Raw genomic sequence first — 14,951 nt, forward strand, 5'->3', positions numbered from 1 at the left:
ATTTGAACTGTGTTCCTTTTGTGATATAAATGCATGATCCTCCACCCCTTGAAGTAGTTCTGCAGTAAGAGTTTGCCCTTTCATACAAAGATAATACTACATGTTGGATTTCTGTGTCTCTACACCAGTGCTCAGTAATACAAACTACTCTGCAGTTCAAAGATTGGAGCTCAACTTCTAATGCTTGTATTTTATTTTTTATTGATTGCATGTTTTGATGGAGGATTGTTAAGTCTGTGAAATGCCCCATGTTACTCTTTCCGATGGTTTGTTTTTCTTTGTGACATCTGGTATGTGTGATTTTTGAAGTGTTATGAGTGAGTGATTGTTTCAGTATTTTTTGAACTGCTAGAGATACTCTTTAGGCAGGGGAACCTGTTGTCTGGATTTATCCTAAAAAAGACCTACTTTTCCTACCTATGACAACAGGTATTTGACCATGTGTGGCCCGAGATCCACCCCCTATACTTTCATGAATCAGCTGTACCAATCTTCCCTTCCCAGTCCTGTTTAGGTGTAGGCCATGCCTAGTGAAACCCCATCTGTTGATAGTCCCGACGGGCACCAGAGAAACATGAGCAAAGTTGGCCGTCCTCAGAGCCATCCCCAGCCCCACATTGATTCGCCTCACAGCTCCATCAAGGCGTGGCTCATCATGACGCCGGAACAGCTCAACAAAGTGTACATTGGTGCCATGAGTCAGGGAAGCTATCTTGTCCAGGTCACCACCTATTTCATATGCCCCATCCCTGTCCAAACTGTTTCCCGCCCCACCCACTATCACTACATAGTCCTCTTTTGTAAAATCCTTACATAAAGACCCTAGGTCCTCTATCACATGACTTAGCCCTGCATTTGGTTTGAAGATACTGGTGGCCTGGTACGCTGCCCCTAAACTTTCCTGTAACTGAGGGCCTACACCTCGCCCATGGCTACTACCTAGCAGCAGCACTTTCTTCTTCCTAACACTTTGTACATTCCTAGGCTTCTTGGCCTCGGTTGAAGTGTGCTGCACATTTCCTGCTCCTCGTTCTACCTGAGGCTCTTCTCCACTTAACTCTGGCAGTGGCAGATACCTGTTTTTGGTGTTGATGATAAAACTATCAGATCGCGTTCTCTTTCTTCCTATCCTCCTACCAGCTGCCAGTTCCCAACCACCCTCCTCCCCCCTATTTCCCTTGATCCTTATCAGTTCCTTCCTTGCTTCCTCCAACTGTGCCTGAAGGGCACAGATTTTCCTTTCCTGCTCCCCAATCAAAATGAGAGAGAGAGAGAGAGAGAGAGAGAGAGAGAGAGGAGGGAGAAGTACTAATAGAAGACTGGAGTAAAGAAGTACCCAGGCAACAGCCGGTTTCTGAATTAGTAATTTTATGACAGTGTCTGATGGAGGCTATATTCTGCTTCTTAACAAGTTCATTCTACTTAAGGGGACAATCACAGCTTGCTCCAAACTCTTGACAAATTGAAATCTGATGCAAAATATTTCACATCAAATAATATGAGTACATGTAGAGGGAAACTTGAAATTTACGACGCTTCTTGCTTCCTCTTTCGAATGCCAATTCAGCGTTCACACTCATGAACTACGCCCAGAATTTAATACCTCAACAAACATAGCAAAATTCTTAAACGCGTATCGCTGATATACAGGCAAGCGCTGGGCAATGGGAAGGTATCGCTTTCTGGGTACTGTAAGTTCTGGAGTTCAGAATAAGAAAGGCAACAATTCGTAGTTGCAGTGCAGCGGAATCTGAAAAGAAAAGCTAATGTGAGGCAACGCTAAGGAATGTCTTACGTTCAATTAAATGTTTTACGTAGTTGTTTACTACAGACTGCCGCAGGCACGATACGTTCCTGCGGTGAGCGGTAAGATCGAAGCAGGAGACCGCGTACTTAACGCCTTGAGGCCGTCTAATCCCACCGTATTCTGAGCTCTCCTTCCCCTCCTTAGTTTAAAATGGCCCTTCTAAATTTATAATCTCTTTTTACGGGCCCGGCTAACATAAAGTACTACCTAATGGAAGTTCTGAAGCTTAAATTCTTTTTATGTCACTTCTTTCTCCCAAGTAACTTCCCTGAAAATGTCTAGAAGAACTACATTAAAGTCTGCTGGCTTGTCGGGAAGAAGCACGCGCTGGAGAATAAAAGGAATTTCTGTTCCTTCCCTTCCCCGAATATAAAAGAGAGGGACATTACATTCACGACATCAATTAAAGCTTGGATTAGTTTCAAAAAAGTGGATGATTAAGGAAACATTGAGTTAAGAATTTATTTGTGATCCACAACAAATGAGAGCTAAATGACATGGTTTTTTGACTAGGAAGCAGTTACAAATTACAGCTGTTGTTGACAAAGAAAGCACATTGTGAAATAGTCTGCCAAACGCGGAACTTAATAGCAGCGGATTACTGTTTGCAACACATCTAGGAGATATGCCTTCGTATTTTCAAAATTTACGTTTTAATCTACCCTTTCAACAGAAGAAATAGCAATGTGTTGTAAACGAGAAATAGTATTAAACGATATATCTAATATTATCCATTTCGCAAGTTCCTAGTTATCCCTTAAGTGTATCATTCGCCTTTTTATGGGTACTGACTCAAATAGCAAACAGTTAACTGCATATGTGATAGGAGTATTTACACCGTATACGTACATAAAACAAGAGCCGTTTACTGTGTTTGGCAAATTGTAATAACTCCTAATCTACACATGTCATTTATTCGTCATTATATTTAATCATACCTGATAATTCTCGCTAAATTGCTCGTCAGGAACAACATTTTCGAGAGGTGAACGGTGAAAGTATATAAAGAGTCCAAAGGTTAAGCCAACGGGTACAAGAAGCACTAATCCACCTTTCTGTGACCAGACGAAACCACTTTCATCTAGCCATAACTGTGGGTTGCTTGATTGCTCTGGAGGAACGCAAATAAAACTAGAAGACTCGAAATATTAGTTCACCTTATTACATAAATGAAAGGAATATTTACCTTACCGGGACACACTTCTTTGTCACGGGATTGAAGTGTAATTTACGACGCCCATTTACTAGCGAAGGATAAAAACAAACTCTTCTCTTTAGGTAAATGTTCATCAGATACTTTAACAACTCATTGGTCCTTCGCTATGATGTAGACTCCTTCACATGAGGTCACGAACTGGGGACTTTCTGCATGCTCGGCACTATATTGACCTCAGCGTAAGGGTACTTCAACACTGAGAAGGAGACATGGTCTTCTGGAGTGCCTCCCATTGTAAGCTGCAGATAGCAGGAAGCCTTCGCAAATGTATGTGACATCGATTCACCTTACGGGCTTCAGTGTGGAACGCCCTACATTAAAACGTAAACTCTAAGAAGATACTAATGCTGTACGTAGGTACGACTTGTCTCATAAATTAGACCAGTAATAAGACGAGTAATAAGAACAGTTATTTGTTTCCATAGCTGACCGCTAGAGGCGTTGCTAATTAATAATATACGTTACAACCTCTCGCACACCTCTACCACTTGATTTCAGAGAATCGTTTATCTAAAACTTACAGCTTTTCTGTATAAATTTGATACATCTCGAACAGCCCAGTGCTTCAACGTGTAAGTGGCACAGTTTGCACAAAAGTTGGTCGTTTGACTTAAGAGTTCAACTACAGTGAAACTTCAGGCATCCGACAAAATCTTTATATAATTAAAACATTCCAGAAAATGGGTCTTTGGAGTCTTTGCGATGGCATAGATGAATAAAATGTTCTTGGTTTTCAGGCCGCGTCAATTCGAATAAAATCCTGGAGCTTTCGATGACCACCTCCTCCATCATCGTCAGTTCACTGACTGCCGGGGCTTCTGCGGTTTCTCGCTTATATTGGCGTGATGACATCTTCAGAAGCCAATCAGATCGAACCAAGGTGGCGCGTACGCGTACGTCTATTTTATTTGAACTCATGCAGCTTGAAAACCGACAACGTTTTATTCATTTCAGAAAATGCTCTCTGATTGTTTCCCGGTCTATTTCTACACTACTGGCCATTACAATTGCTACACCAAGAAGAAATGCAGATGATAAACATTGGACAAATATATTATACTAGAACTGACATGTGATTACATTTTCACGCAGTTTGGGTTGCATAGATCCTGAGAAATCAGTACCTGTGGCCGTAATAACTGCCTTGATACGCCTGGGCATTGAGTCAAACAGAGGTCCGACGGCGTGTACATATACAGCTGCCCAAGCAGCTCCAACACGATACCACAGTTCATGAAGAGTAGTGACTGACGTATTGTGAGGAGCCAGTTGCTCGACCACCATTGACCAGACGTTTTCAGTTGGTGAGAGATCTGGAGAATGTGCTGGCCAGGGCAGCAGTCGAACATTTTCTGTATCCAGAAAGGCCCGTATAGGACCTGCAACATGCGGTCGCGCATTATCCTGCTGAAATGTAGGGTTTCGGAGGGATCGAATGAAAGGTAGAGCCTCAGGTCGTAACACATCTGAAATGTAACGTCAACTGTTCAATGTGTCGTCAATGCGAACAAGAGGCGACCGAGACGTGCAACCAATGGCACCCACTACCATCCCACCGGGTGATAGGCAGTTATGGCGATGGCGCTTACACGCCTCCAATGTGCGTTCACCGCGATGCGACCATAATGATGTTGTAAACAGAACCTGGATTCATCCGAAAACATGACGTTTTGTCATTCGTGCACCCAGGTTCGTCGTTGAATACACCATCGCTGGCGCTCCTGTCTGTGATGCAGCGTCAAGGGTAGCCGTAGCCAACGCGAGCAGCAATGACGCGATACGACAAACCGCAATCGCGATAGGATACAATCAGACCTTCATCGAAGTCGGAAACGTGATGGTACGCATTTCTCCTCCTTACACAAGGCATCACAACAACGTTTCACCAGGCAACGCCGGTCAACTGCTGTTTGTGTACGAGAAATCGCTTGGAAACTTTCGTCATGTCAGTACGTTGTAGGTGTCACCACCGACGCGAGCCTTGTGTGAATGCTCTGAAAAGTTAATCATTTGCACATCATAGCATCCTCTTCCTGTCTCTTAAATGTCACGTCTGTAGCAGTTCGTCTTCGTGGCGTAGCAATTTTAATGTCCAGTAGCGTAACTGGTGTCATGCCATGTCATGTCGTAATTTCTCCACTACATTTCTTCAGACTCGCTTACATGCTTGGTTGGCCCATGATGACTGCTGCTCCGTTCCTGCAGGCGTCCTTGGTACGCTGGCCGTTAACGCATCCGTCACTCCCTTCCTCCCACCGTCCATGCGAGTGAGACGGCGGTGGTGAGGTCGTCGGCGCTCGACATCGAACTGTGTTCTCCAGTACCCGCGCATTCGCTGTCGGGTGCGGATCTCACTGTAGCGGAGCACCTTTCTTTTTCTATGCTCAGTGAGGGACTCCATGTCTTGACGCCGTTGCATGTCGCGCTATCTTTATTAATTAGACAGTCTTGGACCTTTCCTTCAACGGCCTTTTGAACCACGTGATCCCAGGAGGAGGAAGATCACCAACTTGTTTGGTGTAATCCTAAGTATAGCTACTTAATATCTGCTGATTCTGATATGGTGAACTAGCGTAATCCATTGTGGCATTTATGTTTACGCACTTGTCTTCTACTTTGCGTAGAGGAAACGGCCGTACATGTATCCTGATTTCATTTCGGAACTTTTCAGATTTTACTTTAGGTTTATCATGTTTGCAGTTCTTTAGTCTGATAACATGGTAACTGAAATATAACTTGAGGTGTATTTCTACCAAAACGTTACGCTTATGATTTCAAGTAATTTTACATAGACTCAAGTGCGTAAACGTGCACTCGGCAGTAATACGAGTTTGCGCACCTGTGGGGAACGTTACGCATAGCACAGAAGACAGTAATGAAAATACAGGACACACTGCTGAAATTTTCAGAATATGTTATATTGTGAATAGTCAAAATTACAGTTGTAGTTACACCAGTTAACATGGTAAAATATTTGAAAAATTGTTTTGGCGAACTTCCGCCTTCTAGCATTATATGGCTTACATAGAAATTAGAATGTTAATTATTTATCATCATAGCCCAAGTTGAATTATAAGCACAGGAAAATATAATGTATTTCGTGTGTCACAATCGTCGTGAGCCCAATTTCTATCTAAGGCACTGGACCAATCCTTGATTTCTTTCTGACTAGTTACATCGTGTCAAGCAATAAATACTAAGGCCATTCTCATTTTCTTCATCAGAATTTCCACGTTATGAGAGAAAGGAAGAAAAACTGAATGGCCTGATCGTTGAGATACGAGTGATATCTAACAGACACCTTGGGAATACTAGGCAGTGAGACGATACTGAGAGGACAGAAGAGATACTAGATGATAGACGACATAAAGGGAAGCGGAAATTACTCGAATCTGAAGAGGATGGCACAAGACAGTAAAGCGTGGAGAGTTACTACATGAAAACACCAATGGTGATATCAGATGTAGACTTATTCACATTTTTCCTTGTTTTTGTTTTGAGCAAGAATCACTTTAATGGTATGGTCATAGACTTCTGCATATACCATCGCTACGGAACGGTCATGCGCTTGGCTGTAAAATGCGGGACGCCAAGCGTAGGTTCATCTGCTACTCTCAGTCCGTCCTTGCTTGAGCCCATTATATCACACCCGACCGATTCTCCAGGGCACGGTCCGGTCATCCGGTCGTCTTCAGTTCACCAGTTGCATTCTGGGTTCGTCAGTGACATCCGTCATCACGGGCTGTTGCTCTCTCCAGTCATCTGTATTCGGCAATTGATGGTCAATAATTTGTGGTTGCCAGTTCGGACTATTCCCGTGAAACTACTGATTATTACAACTATGTTGGTGGTTTGCATCGTGTTGAATCTTCGCTCGTTAGGTTTATTTTTCGCCCAGCGAGGTTGGAACAGCACCACACTGGTATTCAATCTTTGGCCGCTATTAAGCTGTTGTTTGTTGTGCTGAGCTTGGAAGTCTGAGCTCTGATGCGTCTACTGTTATTATTGCCGCTTGGCCCTGGGTGATATGCAAAGTTCTTGTGTACACTAGCTGTAAAGTATAAGCAAAAAATATGTAATGTGGCAGCAACCAATACGTCTTATGTTCATCTGTGAAATTGTACTCGATAAGCAACCTGAGCTATCAGTAAACTGAATCTAACCTCCAGAATACAATGTGCACGTTGTATGAGTGTCAGTTTCACTGTCATTTAATCCCTCAACAGATCGTTACACGAAAAACAAGAATTTACAAGTGACACAGAATCTGACTTGTGCAACGGAATTTACTGGACTAGAGTAAATAACATGTAGTGGTGTGTCAGTGTCTCTTTTTTGGCCCTACATTCACACTCACCTCTTTAGAGAACTCCCTTCTTACATGTGCTTTACAGCAATGCACAGCAGCATGCAGCAGCAGCTGCTACCTTATTGTTACAAAGAATGAATCTAATAAGAATGAGTTTGCTTGGGTCCTACTAACTGCTAAATAAATTTTGAAAGGGGTTACGTTAATTAAGTTTATTTAAAACTTCAGAATCATCAGGAATAAGTATAAATAATGACAACTACAAATGAAATATGAGGCAATAATTGTTGAGAGCTAGCTTAACAAATTATTTCAATTTCAAAGTTACATTAATATTTAGTACCACAGTATATTATTTACATGTGGAAAATTATTGTTGCCATTTCGAAGATAAGGAGGCTTCCTTCAGTGACAATCAAACAAAGAAGTATTGCAGACTCGACTAATAATCACGATCCTAGCTCTGTAATTGCTTTTGCGCTCTGCTTGAGAATGCTATCTTGAATTCCATCTTCAAGCGAGCTCTCGACCCACGCTACTCCTCAACTCTCGCACACTGACCTCGTCTGTGACTGTTTTGTGAGCATTTTGGAAGAAGTCATTGGCCACATTCTAATACATGAATAATTTCAAACTGTAAAGTTGTTTTGCGAAAAGGGAATGTTCACCGCACAGGGAGTTATGTATTGTTTGGGACTTTGCACACCTGTATGCACCTGGGAATCGAACCACGGCCGTAACGCATGACATTCCGTCGCACTGACCACTCAGGTACCAGTAGTGGGAAGTGTGAAAATACATTATATGTATTGCTCAACAGAAATTAGGAAAAGAATTGCTATGACAAAAGAAGGATTCAAGAGGAATCAAATTACTCTGCGAACCACTAAACAAAGGTCTTAGGAACAGACCTGCAAATGTTACATCTCGAGTGTTGCACTCTATGGTGCGGAGACCGGGATATTGAGGAGGGAAGATGAAAGAAGATTGGAGGCACTAGAGATGCGGATAAGGAGAAGAATGGAAAAGCGAAATGGAAAGATCGAGTAAGGAATGAAGAAGTATTAAGAAGAGCTCCAGAAGAAAGAAACATGCTGAAAGTCATCAGAAAGAGAAAATGGAACTGGAATGGGCATTGTTTGAGGAGGGAATGTTTATTGAATGGAGGAATAGAAGGAATGGTAGAAGGTAAATTGGGAAGAGGAAAACGGAGACATCAAATGCTGGACCATATCAAAGGAGAGAAATATTCAGAAATGAAAAGACTGGCTAAGGACAGACAAAAGCGGAAGAGGCTTAACCCATGACAAGACCTGCCGCAAGGCAGAATACCATGCTACTACTACCTCTAACAGAAAGTACCTTGGATCTTTTAAGTGTACAAAATTTAGTATTGTAGTGTCTTTGCCGTTTCTATTATAACGTGCTTTAGCTACTGGCGTTGCTAGTCGCAATGCTCTTTCACGGGAATACATTCGATAATCTGGTGACGTTATTTCAACAAATTCACCCTGATTTTGCTGCTTTATATCACCGTTGGGTTGCCAATCTGTTGCTGACGGTTGTGGTTGTTTGCTGTGGAAATATGGAGCAGTGTTATTATGACTATTACTTTGAGTAGAAATTGCCCAACCTAAATTTGCGTTACTGTAACTGTCAGATGGCAAATCACATTGATTGTTGTGGATATCTGGTGAATGGTTACCACCACAGTGCAAACTGTACTGATTTGGATTGTTGTAGTTAATGTTTTGGGGACCTTTTTCCCTGGTAACTGTCACTATTATAATTATTGTTTCTTCTATTACTCTTTTTTCTAATATTTTTCTTGCAATTATAGTGTCCATTCTGGAAATTTTCATTACGTCTGTTTCTTTAGGATTTAGCAGAGTTATCACTGAACTGTTGATTGGGCACCTTACCTCGATTGTACTGTGTTTTTTGATCATAATTGTTGCATTTGTTAGGACTAATGTAAAAAATTTTCCTAGGCTGATTGTTCTGCCCCGACTGTGAGTCCTTCCCAAATTGTTGTGAATAGTCATGTTTGTATGCATGATATTAGGTAATTATAGTGGTCATTTAAGTGGCCATTAATACTCTTCTGGTTCACATAAGCTTGCTTTTGCATTATATTTCGACTTTTGTTATTATTACAGCTCTGCCTGTTGAGGTGATTATCGACATCATCTTCCAGTTCTTGCAAAAGAACTGTGAACTCGTCAATATCGCCTTTCAATCTACTAGCTACAATGGCATGTTTAATGTAAATGGACAGTTTTGTTATGCAAATACCAATAAGTTCTGCTGGACTGTGCTGATTGTCTAAATACTGGTTTCTACTCACCATGTCCTCAAAGTACAATAATGGGGTAACAAATCCCGACCTTTCGAAAGATTTCTGGTTTAAAATGCTGCTTTTTACGCGTGACTTCGTTGTAGGAGGCCAGTATGCCGTCAAAAAGTTTTGCTGAATTTCTGCCAATGATCGAAATTGTTGCGCAATTATAAGCATTCAAGAAGACGGTTTATTTTACCAATAGCACATCAATTTCAATTTTTTTGCAACTGGCCATTCAGAGGATAAAGAATAATGGAATTACTCAAGCCAGGCCCTTGCGTGTATTTCTTTACTGGCATTATGAAATGTTTTAAGTTTTCGTAGCTGAAGGAAGTGTTTCCGATCGGTGCTATCGTCAGTTCTAGGTTCAAAATTGCGGGGACAGAATCTCATCAATTGTTCTGGTTATTGCCTATTGTAATATTCACGTTGATGGACACTAGTGCAAATGCGTTCTGAATGACGCTCTCCTCCAATTTTGTCACCTATACGGTCGTAGGGTATCTTGACTACTGACGCAATCCCATTGCTGTGCAATTTCACAATCTGTTTGTGCTTCAGTAGGAAGCATTAAGAATTGTAAATAATTTTATATATCTTTTACTTTTGCGTTGATGAGCACTTGCCCTTCCTGTACACGTTTCATTTTTAAATACACTACCATTTGGGAGAAGCGTAGACGGGCAGTGACGTCAGACCCGGCGTCTGCGTTGTTGAATATTCTGTAACTTTTGTTGTTAGGTTGTTAGTTTTCTGAGAAATTGTACCTAACTGTTCTACAATAGAATGAACAGTTTCTCCAGAACCTGTTCTGTAATTTTGCGGTCTTTTCGACTGCAGTGCTGTTTGAGATATATAATTAAAGTTTGAATGCAGTTAACACATCCTGTTTGTGCTGTTGGAAACCTGTCTTAATTCTTCAGAGTTTTTCTGATTGTTGAATTTTCAATGTCTCAATGGTGTTGATTTATGTTTCCAAAGTCTACACTTTAGGGTAGAATTGTTCTTGCAGGGTTTACGTCAGTTCATTTAGAATTATTTGATTTCTGTTAAACATGGCTTCTAACAATGTTTGCAACGAGCCATTCGTACAAAATAGAACATGGCGGTTATGCGTAGCCGTATGAAGTGTTGCTTGTACCTCAGAATGATTCACTGAACCGAAATTTACTGTCTCTGAAAAGATTTGTCGTGACGCCTCACTGTGCTGTGATATTACACTGTTTGTTAACTGAGCAGTGTTTTTTGTATTGCCACTGAGGTCATCCGTTACATTGTTTGACGCCTGTAATGAGGCACTAGAAACTTGTGTCTCATTATCTATGTGAACATTCTCCGCTTAAGTCTGTGAAGGCAGGGATTATTATGGAGAGATAATCTCATCATTAGTGGTATCTTCATCTGCAAGTTCCCTTATGTCTCTAATGCGACTACCAGATCTCGTGTGGTGAGCCATCGTTCGTAATAATCAAAAAAGCATGACAGAAAATAGTTTCTTACCAACGAATCTATCTCTTTACAAAATCACTTAGAAAACAGAGATAATGAGTTCTACTAACGCAAGATAAATTGCCAGCCGCGTAGCGTCAGTCATGTCACATGGAGAAGAAAGCGATGTTTGTAACTTTTAATCCTCGACAGTGAATTGTGAAGCATGTCACACGCAATGCTCATATTTCAGATAATCCTCGCTGAAAAAGAAAGTTCATGCATAATTAGTAACAAGGCCGCGCAGCTGTAACCACTGCATGTGTGATGTTGATCTGACTGCGTGTTTGTAATTTCCAATGGTGCCGTCTAGCAGCAGAGTTGGCCATATGTAACGTACGCTACTGGCCATTAAAATTGCTACACCAAGATGGAATGCAGATGAAAACCGGGTATTCATTGGACAAATATATTATAATAGAACGGACATGTGATTACACTTTTACGCAATTTGAAGGCATAGATCCTGGGAAATCAGTACCCAGAACAACCACCTCTGGCCGTAATAACGGCCTTGATACGTCTGGGCATTGAGTCAAACAGAGCTTGGACGGCGGGTACAGGTACAGCTGCCCATGCAGCTTCAACACGATACCACAGTTCATCAAGAGTAGTGACTGGCGTATTGTGATTAGCCAATTGCTCGGCCAACATTGACCAGACGTTTTCAATTGGTGAGAGATCTGGAGAATGTGCTGGCCAGGGCACAGTCGAACAGTTTCTGTATCCAGAAAGGCCCGTACAGGACCGGCAACATATGGTCATGCATTATCCTGCTGAAAAGTGAGGTATCGGAGGGATCAATTGAAGGGTTCAGCCACGGGTCGTAACAAATCTGAAACGTAACATCCACTGCTCAAAGTGCCGTCAATTCGAACAAGAGGTGACCTAGACGTGTAACCAACGTTACCCCATACCATCACGCCGGGTGAAACGCCAGTATGGCGATGACAAATACACGCTTCCAATGTGCTTTCACGTCAATGTCACCAAACACGGATGCGACCATCATGATGCTGTAAACAGAACCAAGATTCATCCGAAAAAATGACGGTTTGCCATTGGTGCACCCAGGTTCGTCATTGAGCGCACCATCGCAGGCGCTCCTGTGTGTGAGCAGCGTCGGAGGTAACTATAGCCATGGTCTCAAGCTGATAATCCATGCTGTAGCAAATGTCGTCGAACTGTTCTTGCTGAGGATGTTGTGTTGCAAACGTCCTCATCTGTTGACTCAGGGATCGAGTCGTGGCTGCACGATCCGTTACAGCAATACGGATACTATGCCTGTCATCTCGGCTGCTAGTGATAGGAGGCCGTTGGAATCCAGCACGGCGTTCCGTATTAAACTCCTGAACCCACCGATTCCATACTCTGCTAAAAGTCGTTGGATCTCGACCAACGCGAGCAGCAATGTCGCGATACGAAAAACCGCAGTCGCAATAGGGTACAAACCGATCTTCATCATCGTCGGAAACGTGATGGTACCTATTTCTCCTCCTTACACGAAGCATCACAACAACGTTCCACCAGTCAACGCCGGGGAACTGCTATTTGTGTATGAGAAATCGTTTGGAAGCTTTCCTCATGTCCGCACGTTGTAGGTGTCGGCACCGGCGCCAACCTTGTGTGAATGCTGTGAAAAGCTAATCATTTGCATATCACATCATCTCCTTCACGTTGGTTAAATTTCGCGTCTGTAGCACGTCATCTTTGAGGTGTAGCAGTTTTAATGGCCAAGTAGTGTATATGCGACTAATTCGCGTCATATGTAACGTATACGCAACAAATTCTCAGCACAACCAGATTACGTAAGGTAGCTACAACCAATATTGCCTATGTTCGTCTATGAAACCGGACTCGTTAAGCAACCTGAGCTCTCAGTACACGGAATATAAACTGCATAAGAAATTATGTGTGTGTTGTACGAGTGTCAGTTTCTCTGTCATTTAAGCCCGCAACTAATCTTTGCGTGAATAACGTAAAATTAACATTTGGATACGCTATCTGACTACGTTTTTGAACAAGAATTTACAAGTGATTCCGAATATGACTTGTCTATTTAAAACTTTATAATCATCAGGAACAAGTATTAATAATGGCAATGACAAATGACAGATTAACAAATTATGGCAAATTTCAAAGTTACATTAATATTTATGAAACACAGGATATTATTTACATGTGGAGAACAATTATTATTATTTGGAGGACAATGAGGCTCTTTTCAGTGACAAGCAAAACATGGGATAATTGCAAACTTGGACTATCACGAGCCTAACACTGAAATTGCTTTTACGCTATGCTTGTGAATTTTACAATGAATTTCATCTTTAAGCGTAGTTAAGGCATCTAAATTTCTCCTGGCTACATAAACGAAATCAAGACTTGAGTGTGGTAACATCTTCCATTACCGAAGCGAGGGAGCGTCTTCTATCTCCGAGCTCTCGACCGAAACTACTCTTCCACTCTCTCACACAGACTTCATCGTACAACAATGCTTAGGCTCGCGCTCTCATGTTTCTCTCTCAGATTGTTACTGTCGACACCTTACACATTGAAAAGAATACCATTAAGCTGTATATATATACTGTTTTATGTAAGGGAGAGTTCTGGCTACTCAAGACAACAGCACAAGAAAACAAACTACAACAAATGCGATTCTCAGAGCCAGACAAAATGAAAACTGTTAATAAATAATTGGTATTTTACAGATCGGTGTAAAGATTGATAAAAGACAAATGTGATTACTTGAGCAAACTGGTCACAGACCATGACCATGATGTCATAGCCTTCCAGAAATCCCTTCTAAACGAAGACAATATAGCAAAAGTAAAGGTTACAGGTTAGAAAATGATAGGATACTTGCCATCATCTACACATGGCTTTATCCTGTAAGCCAAAAACGTCGTTTCTGATATTAAAAGAGTTTGCTGTCAGGTGATTAGTGGCACAGAAATGATAACTCTTTAGCTGAGTGGCTTAACTGTTGTGTCAGTCTACAAACCACAGAACGCCCAGCGGCCCACACCGGTCTCGCCATCTGTATCCCTGTCATGCATTTACCCAGGTGATTTCAACAGCCACCACACACCCTGGGGTTATACAAACAGTGACAAAAATGGAGAAAAATTAGTGGAATGGGTAGAAGGAGAAAACCTCTATCTCAGCTACGATGCCAAAGAACCGAAAACCTTTCGCTCCACTAGGATGCACACTGACACTCATCCTGAGCCGTGTTTCCTCTCCACCGTTGCAAACACACTCCCCTTGAGTCATAAAAGGAAAGTTCTAAAGGGCTTCCCAAAAAGCCAACACCGCCCAACAATAATCAAAACCGTTCTGGAGATACCCATTATAAATTTCATTCACAATGCAAGATGGAATTTCAAGGAAGCTAACTGGAATCAGTATACACGGGAAGTTGACAGCAACCTACACCGGGTACCCACAAAAGCAGAAAACTACAAAAAACTGATGGGAGTCATAATTGGTACAGCCAACTGTAATATGCCTCCCTTCCTGGGATGACATAATAGAAAACGTATGTGCATAATACCAAGATATTGAAAACCCTGAACCGGTAAAATAATACTAGAACAGCTAAATGAAGCAAGAAAGTTGAAATGGATGGATATGACTTCTAGTTTAAATTTCACTCATTCAAGCCGTAAGGCATGAAGATTATTAAGAAAACTTGGCACTGCAGAGAACGTCTGCAATCAGCAAAGGAAGATAATGCCATCAGAACTGGCGCTACACATAAAATCAAGAGCTGAGAATCCCTGTAGAC

Source organism: Schistocerca gregaria, chromosome 7 (assembly GCF_023897955.1).
Source record: "Schistocerca gregaria isolate iqSchGreg1 chromosome 7, iqSchGreg1.2, whole genome shotgun sequence".
Lineage (NCBI taxonomy): Eukaryota > Metazoa > Arthropoda > Insecta > Orthoptera > Acrididae > Schistocerca > Schistocerca gregaria.